This window comes from Rhinatrema bivittatum, chromosome 10 (assembly GCF_901001135.1).
Source record: "Rhinatrema bivittatum chromosome 10, aRhiBiv1.1, whole genome shotgun sequence".
Taxonomy (NCBI): domain Eukaryota; kingdom Metazoa; phylum Chordata; class Amphibia; order Gymnophiona; family Rhinatrematidae; genus Rhinatrema; species Rhinatrema bivittatum.
Genome location: NC_042624.1, coordinates 17,102,373 through 17,115,140, shown reverse-complemented (window position 1 = coordinate 17,115,140; position 12,768 = coordinate 17,102,373).

The window sequence follows — 12,768 nt, the reverse complement described above, 5'->3', positions numbered from 1 at the left end:
TTACAGTGTAACGTTAACAATCGCTCGGAGGCGGTACAAGGAACATAGGTTACAGATAACAAAGAAAACAGTCCAAAACTACTTAAAAACGTAATGTAAAATAAAACATAATAAATAATAATATAACTCTTCTTGATATATCATAAGATATAATGAACTATAATAGAAATGCAAAGCAGACCTCAAGTATCATCTCTGAAACAGCAGAGATGGTAGTTAGAGCAAAGAGAAGAAATTGATAGGTGGGCTAAGGAGTACGAATGTGGGCTAAGGAGTACGAATGTGAATATTAATTGAAAGTGGCATGACAGAGTTCTTGTCTGAGGTCAGGAGGTAGTGCATTCCAATGATGAGGTCCTGCTGTCGATATGGCGCATTTACTAAGGGAGGTTTTGGCTTGGGGGACATACAAAGTGTCTTTATAGGCACTCCTGATAGGTCTGGAGGAGGTGTGCTGTTTTAGTTGAGTGGATGTGTGAAGGGTAGTGAGGTTGTGGATAGCTTTATGAATGATGGCGAGTACCTTGAAGAGGATCCTGTATTTGATGGGTAGCCAGTGTAGGTTCTGAAGAGTAGGGGTAATGTGATCCCTTTTCTTGGTGTTGGTGAGAAGTCTGGCAGTGGAGTTTTGAACCATCTGAAGGGGTTTTAGGGAGTTGGCTGGTAGGCCAAGTAGTAGAGAATTGCAATAATCTAGTAAAGATGGCATTTAACACAAGAAATGGCCATTACGAATATCAAGTCATGCTGTTCGGGCTCTATAATTGCCCACTGTCTTCCAGAACTTGATGATTGAGCTCTTCCGCGACCTCCTATTCATCTGCATAGTCGTTTATCTGGACAACATTTTGATATACTCCAAGAGCCTGCAAACCCATCAACAGCACGTATGTCAATTCCTGAAGCTCTTGAGAGAGAATAGTCTCTATGTTAAATCGGAGAATTGTGTTTTTGAGACTTCGCTGCCCTTCTTGGGCTTATATAGTGTCCAACCAGGGGTTCAAAATGAACCCAGCGAAGAGGAAAAATATTCTAAATTGGCCCTAGCCAACAGGCCTATGCAGCCTTCAATGCTTCTTAGGCTTCGCCAACTACTACCGGAGCTTCATCAAGAATTACTCCCACCTGGCGGTACCTCTGAACAGCTTAACCCATAAAGGAGCTCCGGTAAAGGACTGGCCCACTGAGGCCGAGGATGTCTTCCAGGCCTTAAAACGAGCCTTTTTACATCACTCCTACCTCTGTCATCTGGATTCCTGACTGCCTTTCGTCTTTGAAGTGGATGCCTCCTCTGAAAGAGTCGGGGCCATCTTAAGTCTACTCGATCCAGCTGGGACATTACATCCCAATGCCTTCTTCTCCAAGTTCACTCCAGCTCAATGGAATTATACTATAGGTGATCAAGAACTCTTGGCAGTCAAAATGGCCTTCGAAGAGTGGCGCCAGTGGCTCGAGGGAGCCCAGCATCGTATAACGGTCTATACCGACCATAAGAATTTAGAGCACCTGCACCAGGCACAGCGCCTCAACCCTCGCCAGGCCCTTTGGGCTCTCTTCTTCGGGTGCTTTGATTTTGAGCTGTGTTATCGCCCTGCCTCTAAGAACCAGCGAGCAGATACTCTTTCACGGTCCTTCTCCCTGGAAGAAGCACCTGATAGTGTGAGCCACATCATCAACTCTGCACGTGTGATCCTTGCAGCTACTCAGACGGTCCCCGCAGGGAAGACTGTGGTGCCACGCATGCTTCAGAGTCAAGGTTTGGCTTGGGGTCATGACTCTCCTTCTGCCTGACATCCTGGACCAGCGAGAACACTAGCACGCCTAATACACTACTACTGGTGGCCCGGTATGTGTTCAGATGTTTATGCCTATGTGGCCTCTTGCCCAACCTGTGCCCAACAAAAAGCACCCACAGGCAAACCCTGGGGTCTGCTCTAGTCTCTGTCTCCACATTGTGAACCCTGGACCCACCTTTTGACAGACTTTCTGGTGGACCTACCTCCCTCTGGGGGGAACACTGTTATTTGGGTCACAGTGGATCGATTTTCCAAGATGGCTCACTTTGTGGCTTTACTCACTCTTCCTTCAGCTCTGCGCCTAGCACAGCTCTTTACTCAGCACGTCTTTCAACTCCACGGCCTACCTCAGCACATTTCCTCAGACCGTGGCCCACAATTCACCGCCAAGTATTGGCAAAGTGTAAGAAATTCCACGTCACTCTGGATCTTACTTTAGCCTATTACCCACAAGCAAATGGCCAGGCGGAAAGGATGAATCGCTCCCTTAAACAATTTCTGTGAATGTACATCAATGCCTGCCAAGATGATTGGGCTGAACTACTCCGATGGGCTGAATTCTCACACAATTTCCATCCGTGCACTGCCATGGGGGCTTCCCCATTCCAGATAGTCTATGACAAGCAGCCGCTTCCCCCTATTCCGTTACCACTTCCTGTACCATCGTCGGCTGCCCAGATGACAGCAGAGAACCTGAAAAGCCTGTGGTCACAGGTACGCAAGATGCTCCTCAAAGCCAGTAGTTCAGCCAAGACATTTGCGGATCGCCATCACCGTGCCAGACCTCAGTATCATCCTGGCCAAAAGGTTTGGCTCAGCACCCGGTTTATACGGTTACGGGTACCATCTATGCGACTTGCACCTTGCTACATTGGACCCTTTCCCATCCTTTGGCAACTGGGCACAGTGACCTATCAACTCCACTTACCAGCCTCCTTGAAGATTCATAATGCTTTCCATACCTCTTTGATGGTGCCTCTAGTCTTGTCGTGGCCCTCCAGGAAGATATCCAAAACCCCATCTATGACCGCTGAAGAAGATACCACTTACCAGGTACGAGAGTCCTAGATGTCCGGAGGCGGGGGCGCAAGTGGGATTACCTACTTGCTTGGAAAGGTTTTGGTCCCGAAGAAAATTCATGGGAACCCTCTACTAACACATCCTTGATAAAGGTTTGATCAAGCAGTTCTACCGGGATCATCCTAAGAAACCCAAACCCCAGGGAGGGGGCTCAGAGGAGAGGGTACTGTTGCGAAAGTTGGCCGAACGGGACCGCAGCCAGACTCCCCCACCTACTGGCATGGCTTACTCCGCCTCCTTGGACCTGGGAACCTCGCTTCAGCCGGCAGTGGCGGCCAGCGAACCGCATCATGGCCTTCCTCCCGAGCCACCATGCTGATGCCACGTGCAGGATATCACGCCGGCGGCTCCTGCTCTGGCCTTCCTCCTGATCCCTGGCTTCCCAGGCGTGTGTGCGTGCCACTCCCTTTTCAGGAGTCACTGAGAGAGGAGCCCGGATTCCTCCTCCCAAGCCTGCAACTATTTAAGACAGGGCCTGCTTCTCAGGCCTTGCCTTGGCTACACCTGGCTCCATTTCCTGTTTGGATCCTCCATCACCTGATTCCTGTTTCCTGTCTTCTCCATGCCAATACCCTTGCCTGCCTGACTTCTAGATACGCTGCCTACCAAGACCCTTGCCTGCCTGACTACGAGATACACTGCCTGCCCTGATCCTTGCCTGCCGGACTTGAGTGTCACCACCAGCCTGAGACCCCACATAAGTCCAGCCGGCCCCGGTACCCAAGGGCTCAACCTGTGGGGAACGAGAGCTGGTAGTGGTGAAGGTTATGTGGGGTCTCGGGTCTCCTACAGCCTTGCCTGCTATCGGAAGGGTTCCCTGGGGCTCCTCCCCATCAGTTCCCTACTCCACCGGCCCAAGGATCCACTCCCGTAATAGGGAGGGAGGCTACATGGTGGTGTGGTGGCCACATCAGTGGCATTCTGGGTGATATCAGCCAGTCACGGGACAGTCCCGCGGTCAGCCAAACATTACACAAGATAGATGCCACCAGTGTGTGATCAGGGAAAACATATAAGTGTGTGTGTAGCATTTTGGCTGGTCCAGATATTGTTAGTGCTATGGATACTTCTTCTCTACTCCTTGTATACTCAATGCACCTGCACGTGGGCTGGGGATAACCTGTCTGCTAAATGTTGTCCTGGAGAGCACTTTGTAATTAGGGGCTAACAGCTGCAGCAGCTACTTAAATCCCATGTTGACTACAATCTAGTCATCAAGGGCAATCATTTCTGCAGTGCGTGATTACCTTTCATACTGCCTGCCTTCAACCACAAGACAATAGGTGATCTCATACCCCATCTGCTGTATGGTGGCTTGCCACTGATGTGGGTTGAGGGCTGTGTGCCTGTCATCTCACTGGAGGAAGAGGGCTGGAGTCATCTTGGGACACTGACATCCCCTATTCTAACACCTTCCTGCTGCAGCAGCTTCTTTGACTGGCAGCTGGGGTCCATGGGATAGTATGGGCACCCTCTCCTGAAGACCCCAGTAATGGGTATTCTCTTTTCAAGTGATATGGCATACCACTGTCTGAAAGATGCCCTAGTACTTTACCTCCACTGATGCACTTATAACAGTAAATGCAATCTGCAAAATGTGGGTCCTCCTTCACTTTGCAATGCCCCCACACCTTGGATTTCTTCCAACACTTCCTCTTCATTTCCATAGGCTAAGAATATAAGAACATAAGAACATGCCACACTGGGTCAGACCAAGGGTCCATCAAGCCCAGCATCCTGTTTCCAACAGTGGCCAATCCAGGCTACATGTACTTGACAGGTATCCAAAAACTAAGTATATCCCATGCTACTGATGCTAGTAATAGCAGTGGCTATATTTTCTCCTACTACCTCTAACTAATCAAGCTAGATATTTCACTTGGATGCAGCTCCTCCACCGCTCTCTACATTAATGGCGGGGGTGGAAGGGAATTAGAACCAAGAGCTAAGAGAAACAGATAAGTATGGGAGAAGAAATGAGGGAAGCTTGCTGGGCAGACTGGATGGGCCATTTGGTCTTCTTCTGCCGTCATTTCTATGTTTCTATGTTTCTATATGTTTCTAAGTCAACTTGATTAATAGCAGGTAATGGACTTTTCCTCCAAGAATGTATCCAAACATTTTTTAAACGCAGCTACACAAACTGCACTAACCACATCCCCTGGCAACAAATTTCAGAGTTTAATTGTGTGTTGACTGAAAAAGAACTTTCTCCAATTAGTTTTAAATGTGCTACATGCTAAGTTCATGGAATGCCCTCTAGTCCTTCTATTATCTGAAAGAGTAAATAACCAATTCACATTTACCCGCTCTAGATCTCTCATGATTTTAAATACTTCTATCTTATCCCCCCTCAGCTGTCTCTTCTCAAGCTGCACAGTCCTAAACTCTTTAGTCTTTCCTCATAGGAAAGCTGTTCCATCCCCTATATCATTTGGTCACCCTTCTCTGTATCTTCTCCATCGCAACTATATCTTTTTTGAGATGCGGCGAACCATTGTGATGGCACCCCAAATGACAGTATAGAAAAATTGTCAAATAAATAAATTGTACATGGTATTCAAGGTGTGGTCTCACTATGGAATGATACAGAGGCATTATGACATTTTTCCATTTTATTCACCATTCTCTTCATAATAATTCCCAACTTTCTGTTTGCTTTTTTGACTGCCGCAGCACACTGAACTGATGATTTAAATGTATTATCCACTATGACGCCTAGATCTCTTTCCTGGGTGTTAGCTTCTAATATGCAATGTAATATCATATAATTAAAGAACAGGTTATTTTTCCCTATATGCATCACCTTGCACTTATCCTCATTAACTTTCATCTGCCATTTGGATGCTCAATTTTCCAGTCTCACAAGGTCCTCCTGCAATTTATCACAATCCACTTGTGATTTAACTATTCTGAATAATTTTGTATCATCTGCAAATTTGATTACTTCACTCGTTGTTTTCCTTTCCAGATCATTTATAAATATATTGCAAAGCACAGGTCCCAGGACAGATCCCTGAGGCACTCCACTGTCCACCCTCCTCCACTGAGAAAATTGTCCATTTAATCCTACTCTGTTTCCTGTCTTTTAACCAGTTTGTAATCCATGAAAGTTCATCTCCACCTATCCCATGACTTTTTACTTTTCCTAGAAGCCTCTCATGAGGAACTTTGTCAAATGCCTTCTGAAAATCCAAATACACTACATCTACTGGTTCACCTTTATCTACATGTTTATTAACTCCTTCAAAAAAGTGAAGCTACTTCACTTTTTTGAAGGAGTTAATAAACATGTGGATAAAGGTGAACTGGTAGATGCAGACATGTTGGAATGGATTGTTTGCTGTAGCTCTATTTGAGAAGTTAAGTGCTTTAATCACTTCTATCAAGAGTTTTATCCCCATTTTTAAATGTCCCTCCTATCTATCCCAGCCATCATGGCTAGTATTCCTCTACTGGGGAGCACCAGACCACCCAAAGACAGTATGAGTACATGCTTGAGTCAGCAAGTAGATGCCATTTTTAACCACTGACTGGCAAATGGAGCCAGATGTGAGAACTGACTGCCCAGGCAGTGTTAATTTAAGGTAGAATGTGGATATGTTTGCATCCACTAGAGTCATAATTTTGAAACACTGGTTACAAAAATTTTGGTGCTAGATAATGGTGAATGTAAGAGTCAGAGTTGGCTGGCTGTCAGTGCCAGGACCTGTCCAAAGTGCTTCACTATTTTGGAACCAGTCTGATGAACGCACACCACAGTATGTTCAACTTCAACAGCAAGTCTTTCATGAACATGGATCTGCATAATCCTTTTAAGTAGCACAACTGACAAGAAATATCCCATATGGGCTGAAAGAATCAAATCTCTCTCAGATTCAAAAGCAGACTTCTCTACTTTCTCATAGCGACTAGCTCCATCCCATTGATATCATCACCCAGTAGAAGATAAAAAGGTGGTTGGCTGTAAAGGAAGAACTGTGGGAGCAGCAGGGGACAATTCTCAACCTGGCTGGGAATTGTTGGAAAGTGCATCCCTTTCCTCTGCCTTCCAGGACTGCACTGCTTCCCTGTGGATGATGTCATTACTGGGGATGGAAGATCAAAAGAAGGCCCACTGCAGGCAATGGAACTGATATCAAAACTGTGAACCAAAGGAGTTTGTCTCTTTGTGGTTCTCTGGTGGGTTTGGGGAACTGATTTTTCTCTTGGCCCTAAGTGGGAAGTTCATATAACTTGCAAGTATGCTGCTTAGCAGTCAGTGTGATGTAGTTATATAATTTTTATGTTTATACATTTTTATTTATATTGCTATTGCATTATATGTTTTTGCATTTTATATTTTAATAATGTATTTATATGCTGAACTTATAAGCTACTTTTGGATTTGAAAGGTGGGATATAAGTGTAATTTAAATACATAGGGATGAATTAATCCTTATAGGTACAGTAATTAAACAAGAATTTCCTTAATTACTAAAATAAGTCATATGGAAACAATAGGTGAAAGAAAGTCCCCTGCTCCATTCTATTATTGTTTATCATTTCTATTACGCTACTCAATATATACAGCATTGTACTAGACTAATATCTATCAAGCTGGAAGTTAATTGAGCAGCACTCTTTCAATTGAAGCATGCAGTGTCCTATTGCTGTAGTAATATTAAGCACTAGCTCCCATTCTCAGCTCTTCAGCCTTATTAGGCTGCCCCATAGAGCACCAGTCCCCAGCAGTCTCCCTTATAGGTACAAAACAATATAATCCTCTGGGATAGATGAAAAGGGATGAAAAATGATAACTTCAATAATATATATCAGAGATCAGGAGTGGATTGATTCAAATAAAAGCATGCTACTCTAAGAAATTATTTTCTGCAGAGAAAAACCACATTGTTTAGAAAAATATTTATAGCATTGGACTGGCCATTTATACCTTGCTTGTCAAAAAGTATTGGTTAGAGCAAAAATATGTTTGTAATAAAAATGCATTGTTTAGAAACAAATTTATTGGCTCCATGAAAACCTATTGGATTCAGTAGAATACACTGATTTAAATGGAAATCTATTCATCTTTGGGGAGTCGTCTGTGTGAGGGGTCATGGTTTTTGAGCATATCATATTCCTTAAGAAAAAGTTTAGCATTTTTATTTTAGTTCACAGGAGAGAAGATATTACAGATTCTATTTATTAATCTGTGTTAGAACCAACATAATAACATCTGTTGCTTCTAACACGGTTGGTAAATTGAGTGTTAATGATGCATCACAACAGCATTATGGTGACTGAATTAAACTGAATATGGCCATTGTAACAATGCCACATTCTGTGGTGTTCCCTGCACCCATACCATCCTTGAGAAATATGGCCAATGATCTCGGGGTGCAAGGGATCATGGTGTGGAGAGAAGGGAAAATCAATCACATCCTTCTTCCCTCGAGGCATCCCCTCAATTCCCCCATATCCTTTCCTGGTATCCAGGCTCTCCTGTCTCCTAAACATGTTCTCCCTCCCTCCTTGGACCTGACTGGAAAAGAGAACAACCAATTAGGATACACAGGTGGACTTATTTTAGCCTTGGCCCTTGTGGCTTTTCAAGGGATGTGTTAAGTTTAAATGTTGTCATCAGCTGGCCCATAAATGAGCAAACTTTGGAGCAGGAATTATTTGTCCAATTTTTCATAAGAACCTAAGAAATTGCCATGCTGGGTCAGACCAAGGGTCCATCAAGCCCAGCATCCTGTTTCCAACAGAGGTCAAACCAGGCCACAAGAACCTGGCAATTACCCAAACACTAAGAAGATCCCATGCCACTGATGCAATTAATATCAGTGGCTATTCCCTAAGTAAATTTTATTAATAGCCGTTAATGGACTTCTCCTCCAAGGACTTATCCAAACCTTTTTTGAACCCAGCTACACTAACTGCACTAACCACATCCTCTGGCAACAAATTCCAGACCCCTGGGGCCCTTCAGGCATATTTTGAATCAGTTTTTACATTCATCTTCCTCTATCCATCCTTTTATAGTGCTTCTTGCAGTTGACCACTTTCTTGTTTTTTGCTTGCTCTTCCCTATAGCACTGTCTTTCTTCTGCCGCGGCTCAGTACTTTCTAGAGCAGTGGTCTTCACTTTGGATCCAATGGGACTGGAACATAACCAGGATCGAGAAAAGAGTCCTCCTCCAATGTTTAAGCTAACCAGGGGATCTCCCTTTCATTGGTGATCACCACCTCCTCTGTCCCTCCCTCCCTGTTGCTCTTCAGCCATCTCGGGTTTGTATGTATGCATGTGTAGTTCTTCCACTACTGTTGCCATGCTTTACCAGTTCTTTGTCCCTCCACCTCCAGCCCCCTTCTCAAATTACTCTGCTTCTAGCTCCCCTTGCTAACACCTAAGACACTGAGAGGTAAATCTTAAATAAGTATGCCAGATTTTATAAGATAAGCGCGTAGCCATGCGTATCTTATAAAATCCGGGATTGGCGCACGCAAGGCTGCGCAAAATCGGCAGTAGGCGCATGCCGAGCCACGCAGCCTGCCTCCGTTCCCTCCGAGGCCGCTCCGAAATCGTAGTGGCCTCGGAGGGAACTTTCCTTCTGCGTCCCCCCACCTTCCCCTCCCTTCCCCTATCTACCCCACCCCCTAGCCCTACCTAAACCCCCCCCCACCTTTGTTGTGCAAGACACTGCAAGCATAAACATTGGCAAGTTAAATGTAAGACATTGATAAGACAGGCTAAGAGAGAATTTGAAAAGAAGTTGGCTGTAGAGGCAAAAACTCACAGTAAAAACTTTTTTAAATATATCCGAAGCAGAAAGCCTGTGAGGGAGTCAGTTGGACCGTTAGATGATCGAGGGGTTAAAGGGGCACTTAGAGAAGATAAGGCTATCGCGGAAAGATTAAATGATTTCTTTGCTTCGGTGTTTACTGAAGAGGATGTTGGGGAGGTACCCGTAATGGAGAAGGTTTTCATGGGTAATGATTCAGATGGACTGAATCAAATCACGGTGAACCTAGAAGATGTGGTAGGCCTGATTGACAAACTGAAGAGTAGTAAATCACCTGGACCAGATGGTATACACCCCAGAGTTCTGAAGGAACTAAAAAATGAAATTTCAGACCTATTAGTAAAAATTTGTAACTTATCATTAAAATCATCCATTGTACCTGAAGACTGGAGGATAGCAAATGTAACCCCAATATTTAAAAAGGGCTCCAGGGGCGATCCGGGAAACTACAGACCGGTTAGCCTGACTTCAGTGCCAGGAAAAATAGTGGAAAGTGTTCTAAACATCAAAATCACAGAACATATAGAAAGACATGGTTTAATGGAACAAAGTCAGCATGGCTTTACCCAGGGCAAGTCTTGCCTCACAAATCTGCTTCACTTTTTTGAAGGAGTTAATAAACATGTGGATAAAGGTGAACCGGTAGATATAGTATACTTGGATTTTCAGAAGGCGTTTGACAAAGTTCCTCATGAGAGGCTTCTAGGAAAAGTAAAAAGTCATGGGATAGGTGGCGATGTCCTTTCTTGGATTGCAAACTGGCTAAAAGACAGGAAACAGAGAGTAGGATTAAATGGGCAATTTTCTCAGTGGAAGGGAGTGGACAGTGGAGTGCCTCAGGGATCTGTATTGGGACCCTTACTGTTCAATATATTTATAAATGATCTGGAAAGAAATACGACGAGTGAGATAATCAAATTTGCAGATGACACAAAATTGTTCAGAGTAGTTAAATCACAAGCAGATTGTGATAAATTGCAGGAAGACCTTGTGAGACTGGAAAATTGGGCATCCAAATGGCAGATGAAATTTAATGTGGATAAGTGCAAGGTGATGCATATAGGGAAAAATAACCCATTCTATAATTACACGATGTTGGGTTCCATATTAGGTGCTACAACCCAAGAAAGAGATCTAGGTGTCATAGTGGATAACACATTGAAATCGTCGGTTCAGTGTGCTGCGGCAGTCAAAAAAGCAAACAGAATGTTGGGAATTATTAGAAAAGGAATGATGAATAAAACGGAAAATGTCATAATGCCTCTGTATCGCTCCATGGTGAGACCGCACCTTGAATACTGTGTACAATTCTGGTCGCCGCATCTCAAAAAAGATATAATTGCGATGGAGAAGGTACAGAGAAGGGCTACCAAAATGATAAGGGGAATGGAACAACTCCCCTATGAGGAAAGACTAAAGAGGTTAGGACTTTTCAGCTTGGAGAAGAGACGACTGAGGGGGGATATGATAGAGGTGTTTAAAATCATGAGAGGTCTAGAACGGGTAGATGTGAATCGGTTATTTACTCTTTCGGATAGTAGAAAGACTAGGGGACACTCCATGAAGTTAGCATGGGGCACATTTAAAACTAATCGGAGAAAGTTCTTTTTTACTCAACGCACAATTAAACTCTGGAATTTGTTACCAGAGAATGTGGTTCATGCAGTTAGTATAGCTGTGTTTAAAAAAGGATTGGATAAGTTCTTGGAGGAGAAGTCCATTACCTGCTATTAGGTTCACTTGGAGAATAGCCACTGCCATTAGCAATGGTTACATGGAATAGACTTAGTTTTTGGGTACTTGCCAGGTTCTTATGGCCTGGATTGGCCACTGTTGGAAACAGGATGCTGGGCTTGATGGACCCTTGGTCTGACCCAGTATGGCATTTTCTTATGTTCTTATGTTCTTAAGTTACACCTGCTTGAATCAGGTGTAACTTGCAGGGGGTGCTTATTTTCTGCCCCGAGAAAGGTTTCCTTGCCCCTTACAAACATGTACATGAAGGCTTCAGCTGGTCTGAATGCCCTTAATATAACAGGGATCTCACTAGACCTTGCCTTTCATATGATATAAGTGTGCTGAAAAGGAGACTATTCCCCAATGGGCAGGGTTTCAGGGAGGAATAATAGCCCCTGTACCCTCTGGTGTGACAGGTTGAGGAGAGAAGCAGAGATTCTAAGAACCATATTCCTGCTGGTAGAGTTGGAGCTATATTTTCACAGAAAAGGTTCAGAGAAGTTTTTGGAGAAGGATTCTAGGAAGAAGGTTCCTGGACGTCAAGAAGAAGATATCAAGAGCATCAGATCCATAAGTGGCTGAGGAGGAAACGATTATCCATGGGAGCTGGGTTTGAGTTACTGGAAGGTGCCAGAGGAGAGGTATTCTGCCTGGGAAAGTCTGCCAGATTCAACTCTTGGAGCCCTGAGGAGAAAAGGATTTCCTTAGGAGATGGGGATAAGTGGACTGGCAGATGCCAGAAGAGAGTCATCCTGCCTGGGAAAGTCTAACAGAGTCCAAGCATGAATCCATTAAAATCAGCCAAAGACAATAGAAAAAGGGAAAGGAAGTAAAGGAATTCAGATTCCCATCAGGTACTGGGAGGGCCCAGGGTGGAGGGAGTACCTTCCATTAAGAGCTGGTGTTTGGAGAAGAGGTGCAAGAGATAAATTTGGTTTTTGTGATTGTTGTATTTTGTTACTGTGAGAAACTATTAAGCAGTGTATTGTTCTGGACTTTGAATTTCCGGCCACCAGTTTATTCAGTAAAATCTTTATTATTGAACAACACCCAATGAAGTGGTGTGGTTTATGATGTGCAAAAGAGCCAGAGATAGGTAAAAACTAATTTCTTTGAAAAAAAAAACACTCTCCCCCCCCCCCCCACCCCCTCTGTGAAGAAATCCAAGAGCTCCTGCGGCCTTCCGTGGTCCATGGCTCAGTCCATGTGCTCCAGTATCCAGGACCAGAACAGGACAGGGGCTACATTTGCATTGTAAATGGGTTCTTTTAGCCATGCCTATTGCAGCCAATTTTCCCTTTACCTTTGAACGTTATCAGGAAAATATTCTGTACAACAGAGCGGGGGCAAAACAGCATGTGTACCTT